At 38.5% G+C, this 7,526-nt stretch overlaps 1 non-coding gene across 1 annotated transcript; it reads left to right on the forward strand.

The window, feature by feature from the left end:
- Window positions 1-965: 965 nt before the first annotated feature.
- On the forward strand, window positions 966-1,072 carry LOC141675768 (small nucleolar RNA R71). The gene has a single exon (XR_012556403.1). It is a non-coding gene; the product is annotated as a small nucleolar RNA R71 (small nucleolar RNA).
- The last annotated feature ends 6,454 nt before the right edge of the window (window positions 1,073-7,526 follow it).

Genomic DNA, 7,526 nt, shown 5'->3' on the forward strand with positions numbered 1-7,526 from the left:
TATCCAGCTTTTGTTTTTGCAATCTTTTAGGAAAAGGTGGTGGAGGATAGAGCTGTTTCTCCCCTGTATTACCCTCAGGCAGAGTGTGTTCAACAGTAGTCTTCCTTGGTTCCGTCTCTTTTTCCTTTTGCTTCTCTTCTTCATCTACAACTTCAGCTCCTTCATCTTTTGCTTTTTCAGCATCAGCAACTTTTCCAGATCTTAAGGTAATAGCTTTGACTTTCTCTTTAGCTTCCTTCCTTCCTGGAACTTCAGTATCGCTGGGAAGTGTGCCAGGTTGACGATTGAGCACGGCATTGGCTATTTGACCGATTTGATTTTCCAAAGTCTTGATATAAAGAGCCTGACTTTTACACAACAGCTTTAGCTCCTCGAAATCAGCGCTAGAAGGTGGAGCAATACCTCCTTATTGAGGATATGATTGCCTTTGAGCATGTTGCTGAGGTTGCGTGAATCCAGGTGGATTAAACTATTTACTTACACCTTGCTGATATGGTTGCTGAACAGTATTCTGAATATTGCTCCAGCTGAAATTGGGATGATTTCTGTTATTAGAATGATAAGTAGCTGGCACAGGCTACTGCGATCGCTAATAATTGTTCACATACTGAACAGATTCATTAACGAGAGAACACTGATCCGTAGCATGAGAGCCTGCACAAAGCTCACAAACCAGAGCTATCTGATTGACTCCATAGTTGGCTAAAGAATCGACCTTCATAGACAGCGCTTGGAGCTGCGCTGCAATAGCTGTGGCTGCCTCTACTTCCAGAATACCTGCTACCTTCCCAGGAATCATCCTTTGAGTTGGGTTTTGATGCTCATTTGCAGTCATAGTCTCAATAAGATTATAAGGCTCAGTATAGCTTTTAGCCCACAAGGCGCCTCCAGCTGTTGCATCGAGCATGGGCCGAGATTGGGCCCCTAAACCATTATAGAAACCAGTGATCACCATCCAATCAGGCATACCATGATGTGGACACTTTCTCAACATCTCCTTGTAGCGCTCCCAAGCTTCGCACATGGATTCTGTAGGTTGCTGCGCAAACTGAGTAAGAGCACTCCTCATAGCCGCAGTCTTCACCATTGGATAGAACTTTACCAGAAACTTTTGTGCAAGATCTTGCCAAGTAGTGATGGACCCAGCTGGTTCAAAACGTAACCAATCCTTAGCTTTATCCCTCAGTGAGAATGGGAAAAGCCTCAGCTTGATAGCCTCATCAGTCACACTATTATATTTGAAAGTACTACAGATCTCGATAAAATTCCTGATGTGCATGTTGGGGTCTTCAGTCGCAGCACCTCCGAAAGAAATAGAATTCTGCACCATTTGAATGGTGCCCGACTTGATTTCAAAGTTATTGGCCTCAATAGCCCAATGCATGATGCTTGAATGAATGTCATCAATTTTAGGCCGAGAAAAGTCCATAAGAGCTGGATCTGCCGAAACTATACGATCACCCATGATTACTGGTTCTTTCTGCTCACTTTCTGTATCTGAATCTTCAAAATCAATTTTCTTCGGAATACCAAGAACTTCGTCTGTCTCCTCAGCCGTATCTAAAGTCCTCTTGCGAGTGCGAGAACGTGTTTGCATAAACGCTCGCTAAAGTACCTGAAACACAACCGGAAACAATAAGTAACAAGTCATAATCAATGAGTCCTAATGACCATTGATGGTAAGTACATAAACTAAACAAATACGCCGAGTCCCCGACAACGGCGCCAAAAACTTGTTAGGGCGAAAACACGCGCTAATAATACATGCAAGTATACGCATTCATAAGTAATATAGAATACTTTCTAGTTCGTTCCCACAGAGACTCCGACTAATTATGTTCATTTAACACTCACTCACCAATGTATAATTACTTCTCAATGTCAAGACAATAACACTTAGATTTGATCAACTAATTATTAACTATAATTAACTACGAGAATTAAACACTTAATTGACACTTGAATTAACAATATTAAAACACTCATGAGATCACAACTTCATTACTACTTCCTTCAAAAGTTATCGTTATTACCCTTAGCATGCAACAGTGATGATATTAATCGAACAACACGAAACTGATAAAAGCCAACTTTCATTGTACTAATACCATTCTACCAAACATCCACAATTAAGATAGAAGTTGAATAGGCATCAATTATGTTGAGACCCTATATGTCTAAAGAATTTGACAACATAATGATTTAAGCACAAGTTATTCCTTATGATTACACAGGGCAAGTAAAACGGTTAGAGTTACCCACTAATCATACATACACATACACGAACCTATGCTAGCATGACAAGTTCTAAACCTCAAGATCCACCGTCGCTTCACAAGAGATTAACACCCTATCTTATATGTTCGCGACGCACATAAGACGAATAAGCACAACCAATACTAGATATCATACAATCATCATAAACTAAGGTATTAAACAACTAACTAAAGAATTCCATAGTAAATCCATTACGACCCCATGATTACGATTAGCCCATGATTGAACTCATCGTCACCATGGGTTCATACGAAAACATGATAATAACACACGAGAATAATAACTAAAACTACTTATATTAACCAGAGTACGTCACAAGAGTAAATAGGTTCAAAGTAAAGAAAACTAGCATCCAATATTACAACGAAATAAAGAATCACAAGAAAATATGCTTCCTCTTCGTTACGATGTGCTAAAATGGTCTTCTTCCTTATCTCCTCGCTCCTCGATTAATACTATGATTTAACACTATATGAAACGTCTCTGAAAACTACTTATATAGGAGTAAGAGCACTTCTCATAGCTGCAGTCTTGGCCATTGGATAAAACTTCACCAGAAACTTTTGCGCAAGATCTTTCCAAGTAGTGATGGACCCAGCTGGTTCAGAATGTAACCAGTCCTTAGCTTTATCCCTCAGAGAGAATGGGAAAAGCCTCAGCTTGATAGCCTCATCAGTAACACCATTATATTTGAAAGTACTACAGATCTCGAAAAAATTCCTGATATGCATGTTGGGGTCTTCAGTCGCGGCATCTCCGAAAGAAACAGAATTCTGCACCATCTAAATGGTGCCCGACTTGATTTCAAAAGTATTAGCCTGAATAGCCGGATGAAGGATGCTTGACTGAATATCGTCAATTTCAGGCCGAGAAAAGTCCATAAGAGCTGGATCTGCTGCTGGAACTATACGATCACCCATGATTATCGGTTCTTTCTGCTCACTCTCTTTATCCGAATCTTCAAAATCTATCTTCTACGGAATATCAAGGCCTGAGTATGTCTCCTCAGCCGTATCTAAAGTCCTCTTGCGAGTGCGAGAACGTGTTTGGATAAACGCTCACTAGAGTACCTGAAACACAACCGGAAACAATAAGTAACAAGTCTTAATCTATGAGTCCTAATGACCACTGATGGCAAGTACATAAACTAAACAAATTAACACCGAGTCCCCGGCAGCGGCGCCAAAAACTTGTTAGGCACAAAACATGCGCTAATAATTCATGCAAGTATACGCGTTCGCAAGTAATATAGAATGATTTCTAGTTCGTTCCCACAGAGACTCAGACTAATTATATTTAATTAACACTCACTCACCAAGGTATGATTACTTCTCAATGTGAAGACAATAACACTTAAGGTTGATTAAATAATTATTAACTATAATTAACTACGAGAATAAAACACTTAAATTATTACTTGAATTAACAATATTTAAACACACATGAAATCATAGCTTCATTACTACTTCATTCAGTAGTCATTGTTATTACCCTTAGCATGTAACAGTGATGATATTAATCAAACAACACAAAACTGATAAAAGCCAACTTTCTCTGTACTAGTACCATTCTACCAAACATCCACAATTAAGATAGAAGTTGCATAGGCATCAATTATGTTGAGACCCTATATGTCTATAGAATTTGACAACATAACGATTTAAGCGTAAGTTATTCATTATGATTACACAGGGCAAGTAAAACGGTTAGAGTTACCCACTAATCATGCATACAATACATGAACCTATGCTAGCATGGCAAGTTCTAAATCTCAAGATTCACTGTCGCTTCACAAGAGATTAACAGGCTATCTTATATGTTCGCGATGCACATAAGACGAATAAGCACAATCTATACTAGATATCATACAATCATCACAAACCAAGGTATTAAACAATTAACTAACGAAATCCATAGTAAATCCGCTATGACCCCATGATCACGATTAGCCCACGATAGAACTCATCATCACCATGGGTCATATGAAAACATGATAATAACACGATAATATAAACTAACTAACTATTTATTAAAACTAGAGTACGTCACAAGAGTATATAAGTTCAAAGTAAAGAAAACTAACATCCACTGTTACAACGAATAAAAGAATCATAAATTAATGTATGCTTCCTCTTCTTTGTTGCGGTGTGCTAAAATAGTCTTATTTCCTTCTCTCCTTGCTCCTTGCTTGATGAATACTTCGTGTTGTGAAACGTCTCTGAAGATTACTTATATAGAAGTCCACAAGAATCAGCCATCTCAGAAGTCCAGTAGAACACGACTTAATAAAAATCAGAATTAAAATTCCCGACTCTGGGCGGCCGTCCCAGCTTCCTAGGCGGGCGCCCCATATCCTAAGCGGCCGCCCCAGATCCCAGGCGGGTGCCTGGCAGGCTTCTGGAAAAAATGTTTTTCTGCTCCTGATTTTGCTGAATTCTTCACACATTCCCCCGAGACTGATACCAAGTACTTCCCTAGGCTTAATTTGATGAAATCTCCCTGAATACGCAAGTTACACCCTGAAATGCAAAAACACTCGAAAGCGCATCAAATACACAAAATACTTGATTCCAAAACATCAATTCAAGCTATTATAAGACATTCTAAGTGGTATAAAATGCCACTTATCACTCACCTTCAACATCTAAGGTGGGACTCCTCACACTCACTTTTTCCAGTCCTGAAGAAATGGACTGTATTGGTTCACTCTTTTACTCTCCTTTTTCCTGGGAGAAACCCAGACTCTCACCCATTTCACTCCATTTCCTCAGTCCTAGGAGTGATTGCACTACTACTAAGTCTTCTGCACTTGTAATAATTGATGAAATTTGAAGCTGTGCAGAGACACTCGACGGATAAGGAATATCCGTCGGGTTAAGTTTGACTATCCGACGGATAAATGCTGTTAAGCTTATCCGTCGGGATACAATCACTACTTGACAGATGAACAATATCCATCGAGTGAGTAGAAATGAATGAGTTTGGAGTGGAAACTATTATAGACTCTATGCAGATTGATGAAAATTTTGGCACAGTTGTCTCAACAGTTTCAGAAAGAAATGGCAAGTGAGCCAACAAATCATCTAGAAGATGATACTCACTTGCTTGGATTTTTGGCTTCTCCAAGAGAGTTAAAGATGGAGAATTTGGAATTGATGTGTTTATCATGTCAACATCCAAAGAGTGTGTGGGAGAATTTGGTATTTCAGGTGCTTCAATTATTAGAGATTTTGGCTGTGACTCCACATTTATTGGAGCCACATCAACCTGACTTTGAGAAGGTGCAGTGACTGTGTCTTTAGCACCAATTTGCACAGTGTGTGAACCCTATGCATCCCCAAGGGTCTTTGATTTCTTCTTTCTAGTGTAAGTTTGGGGTGAGCTTATGTCCCTTCCTCTTTTGGCATGTGCTCTTGGCTGAGAGGTATGTTCAATAGTCACATCCTTTTGGGAGGATGCAACTAGTATTGAGCTTATATCCTTATTAAGCACTGCAATTTGTTGGGAAACTGCAGTGTGGTTAGGCTGGGAAACACTCACCTCTCCAACCTTATCCTTAGGGTTTCTTTGATGTTCACCCTGTCCCTCACCTTTCTTACCCACCTTCACACTCCCCTCTTTTGGTTTGGTGGATTTTACAACTAGCATCTTTTGAGAGACCCCAGGGGGGGCTTTCTTTGTCTTTGTTTTTGAAATTTTGGATTTGGTAGCTTGGGTAGGCAACTGTTGGGTCAATGACACAGTTGCCATAGCTACACTAGAATGCAAAGAAGTTTGTGAGGTTGGAAGAGTAGAGACAGTTGAAATTACCTCACTTACCTGAGGTGCCTCCATAACTGGAAAATAGAAGAGTGGCACCTCTTTGTGATGGTTTTCCCTGTTCAAATCTACAATGATTCTCCTTTCTTGAACCCAACAATCTAATTTGTTGGTTGGGTTCTCAAGCACAATATCCTCAGAGAGGTGGTTAGCAAGCATCATTAAAAATCTAGCATAGTAAATATTTTTACCCCTATTATTTAGCTCCCCTAACTTAAACCCCTACTCAAATATGATAAGATCACTAAAGTTGAAAAATTTATCAGTTACTAGCATGTAAAGCATGTTGAGCATAGAGATATTAACTGAATCAAAATTGCTAATTTTACCAGAAAATATCTTAGTAACTACATCACACAGATAACTCCATTCCTTCCTAAGATCCAACCTCCTAATTTCACTTAATTTAGAAGTAGAGAGTGCATAGCCCATGGAATTAAGCATATTAACAATGTCAGTGTCTGTGTGTGGTGAAGTTACAGTATTATTAGGAATTTTGAAACATGCTTTAACAATATCACTATTAACACAGAATTCCTTACCTTTAATAGTAAAAGTGATAGTCTTATCCGTTGAGTTGTATGTTGCAGTCGTCCATATTTCTTCAACAACCTCACAGTAAATGGTGGGTGATTCCAGCATGGCATAATTGAGTTTGCAGTTCTTCGCAAAATCCATCATTTTGTGGTAGTCGTCAGACTGCTGAATCCCCGTGTTCACTAAAGCCGTGAAGTTGTTTTTCTCATAGATAAATCAAGTTTGAGACATGATCTTGACGACTGGTGCCATTGTTAGAGAGTGAAAATTGCAGAGAGAGAGATGATAATTGCTTTTGAGAAAGAGAGAAGTTAGAGCAGATGATTTGAGAATGATAAAAGAAAAGCAATGAAAATAAATTATGCTTTTATACTATCTCAAAAATAACTAAAAAAATAATAAAGTAAAATAAAGTAACCAATAAGAATTGCCCAAAATAGCTGTTTAAAAATAAACTGTGAAAATTCCATCAATTATCCGTCGTGTTATGCTTACAACTATAAGTATACTCGATGGATAATGTTCAGAGAATCAACGGCTAAGAATAAGACAATTCGACGGATGAGGATAAATCAGTTATCCGTCGAGACATAAAATATTCCAGAAAAATAATTGATTTTATTTACAAATTGTGTACCGATGGATGATCAAACTCGATGGATAATGATCATCCGTCGAGATGTAAATTTTGACTTAGCCAAAATTTCATCTAAGACTGAAAAATCAATTAAATTTCTGGCTGCATTATAACTTGCAAATTATCTGTAAAGATTCAAGAGTTATTAAGCATACCTAACTCACTTACCAACCTTGAAAAGGTGGATTCATCCAGTGGCTTGGTAAATATATCTGCGAGCTGCTTTTCACTTGGAATAAAATGTAGTTCCACAGTA

Source organism: Apium graveolens, chromosome 7 (genome assembly GCF_009905375.1).
Source record: "Apium graveolens cultivar Ventura chromosome 7, ASM990537v1, whole genome shotgun sequence".
NCBI classification, from domain to species: domain Eukaryota; kingdom Viridiplantae; phylum Streptophyta; class Magnoliopsida; order Apiales; family Apiaceae; genus Apium; species Apium graveolens.